Source organism: Nannospalax galili, unplaced genomic scaffold (genome assembly GCF_000622305.1).
Source record: "Nannospalax galili isolate Female #2095 unplaced genomic scaffold, S.galili_v1.0 scaffold189, whole genome shotgun sequence".
NCBI classification, from domain to species: Eukaryota; Metazoa; Chordata; class Mammalia; order Rodentia; family Spalacidae; genus Nannospalax; species Nannospalax galili.
Genome location: NW_008360331.1, coordinates 4,240,408 through 4,243,156, shown reverse-complemented (window position 1 = coordinate 4,243,156; position 2,749 = coordinate 4,240,408). Strand labels below are relative to the sequence as shown.

At 41.4% G+C, this 2,749-nt stretch overlaps 1 long non-coding RNA gene across 1 annotated transcript in view; it reads right to left on the bottom strand.

Moving 5' to 3' along the window:
- Positions 1-166: 166 nt before the first annotated feature.
- Positions 167-2,749, bottom strand: part of LOC115068999 — a 29,686-nt gene continuing 27,103 nt past the window's right edge. Inside the window, exon 3 of the long non-coding RNA XR_003848354.1 lies at positions 167-254. This is a non-coding gene — a long non-coding RNA (uncharacterized LOC115068999). The remainder of the gene's footprint in view (positions 255-2,749) is intronic.

Below are 2,749 nucleotides of genomic sequence, written 5' to 3'. Positions count from 1 at the left end.
CACACACGTGCAGCGGGCAGGCAGAGTGGCAGCTCACTGGCCACGTAGCAAGATCATCAGGCTGGCAGCACCTGTTTTTGGGCTCACCATACTTCAGAGTTGGGGTAAACAAGCGGGATTCACGAGCCTTGGCAATCAGCCAAGAGTTGAAGTAAACAGCACGAGGTTTGGCAGCCAGCCAGGGCTCCATCTTTGGCTGGCTCGGCTGTGCTCGCTTCCCACAGATGAAGGACCTCCACAGAAGACCCAATACCCTGAATCAGATAGAGGAGAAAGTAGGGAATACATTGGAACTTATAGGTGCAAAAAGGGCTTTCTGAAAAGGATTCCTATAGTCCAAGCCTTAAGTCCAACAACTGACAACTGGGCTCTCATGAAACTAAAAACCTTTGGTACATCAGAGGACATGATCATTTGAGTGAAGAGGCAACCTAAGAATGGGAAAAAGTCTTTACCAGCTGTACCTCTGAGAGAGGGTTAGTATCTAGAATATACAAAGAACTCAAAAAACTAAACATAATAAACACACAACAACAACAACAAAAACATGACCCAATTAAAAATTGGGGCAAGGGGATAAACAGGGAGTTTGCTATAGATGAAATCCAAATGGCTCAGAAATACTTTTAAAATGTTCAACATCTTTAGTTATCAAGGAAATGCAAATTAAAAACACTTTGAGATTTCATCTTACCTAACTCAAAATAGCTAAGATCCCCAAAACATAAACAATGACAAATGCTGATGAGGATGTAGAGGAAGGGGAACTCTTATCCACTGCTAAAGGGTATGCAAAATGGTACAGCAACTATGGGAATAAATTCCTCAAAAAGCTCAAAATTGATGCATCATATGATCCAGCCATATCACTCTTGGGCATATATCCAAAAGACTCTATAACCTACTACAGAAATATCTGTTCATTCATGTTCATTGCTGCCCTCTTCCTAATAGCCAGGAAATAGAAACAACCTAGATATCCATCAACTGATAAATGGATAATGGAGATGTGGTACATATACACAATAGAAGATTATTCATCTCTTAGAAGAAAGAAATTATGAAATTCACAGATAAATGGATGGTACTAGAAACAATTATTCTGATGAGGTAACCTGACCCAGAAACAGAAACATCAGGTATTCTCTGTCATAACTGGATGCTAGCTTTGAAATCTTAGATCTACATGTTTCAATTGCAAAATCCAGAGGTCAGGAAACTAATAAATGGCCATGGGGGGGAACTTCCTGAGAGTGGAGTTAGAAGGCAGAGATTTAAAAAAACATTTTTTTAAAAGAATTCAGTGATTAAAAGGGGGAAAGGGGAATAGTAGGATAGGAGAAGTAAAATGGGATGGGGAATGGGAGGGTTTGGCATAGGGGGGAGTATGAGGAGGGGTAACCAAGACTAAAAGCCTTTAGAAAAAAGGCCATATGGAATCCTACCACTAAAGAAATTTCTTAAAGTATATACATATACATTACTGAAAGATATTAAAAGGATTAACAGGGGGACATTGCCCCTAGTAGACACCATAGGCTAGCAAAGTAAAAGCCTAATGCCAAGAATGGACTCCCTCTCCTGAAGCTGTTGACCAGGGGCCATATAGACCCGCAAACGATTCTGGTCATTACCCCTTCTCTTGGTTACCCACTAGAATTTCATGGTAAGCCCCTATTACTGAAAATACCACATACAAGAGCTGTAGAACAAACAAGGAGAAATCAAGCTGGTGCTGACTTCAAAGCCTCATTTCTACTGTCTGGTTTTCATAGTGCTGGAAGGTGCTATGCATGCTACCTGAAAAGAAAATTAATAATCAACAATACCCAGCTGTGAATCCTGTAAGCTACAACGTCAACGGGGCTGGTGAAGTATGCCTACCAGCGCAAGAGTGTCAAGAATATTATGGGAGAAACCAGCTACTTTCTAATTAAACTTAAGGTCCACTTCATAGGATGGAACCCATACCTGACACTGATATCAGGCCTAGGAACCTGAGGCTAGACTGGTTACAGGGCATAGGGGAGAACTTAATACTACTATTCTGCTAAAAAGATACAGTATTTTCTTTGATAGGCTCTCGCTAGCCAGCCAGCCTGCCTGGAAGTCTCTATGTGGACCAGGCTGTCCTCAATCTCACAGACCTCCACCTCCCTCTGCCTCCCAAGGGACTGGGATTAAAGGCATGTGCCATCACACCCAGCTAAAAGATATAGTATTAAACTGACTCCTAATGACTTATTGCTTTACCCATGGATTATTGCATCTCTCAACTCTCAGCAAAGAAACTTCCTCATGTAATAGATGATGATTAACCCAGAAATCCACAGCTGGTCAACATGCAGAGAGTAAGAGGCTTATTTCTTAATAGTATACCTATATCAAACTTCTACCTCCCCAGGCTCAGGGATCATTGCAGAAGAAGGGGTTGAAAGATTATAAGAGACAGAGGTGGTGGAAGCATTTTCCAGACAGCTGTTGACATACTCATATGAACTTGCAGAAATAGTGACAGTATGCAAAGTATCATATAAGCTCAAGCCAGACAAAACTCCAGCATAGTATGTATGGGGAAGTGGGTAAGAAACCCAACAGTACCTGAGGAAGTGTTAGCAAACAATGGCTGCTGGGAAGGGGAGAGTCAGTCTCATTTAAGGATGAGAATCTTGGTAGGTTGACCAGGCTCCAGTGAATGAACCTACATTTGGGCACCCACATTTTACTCTATAAGCCTTAATATATAATA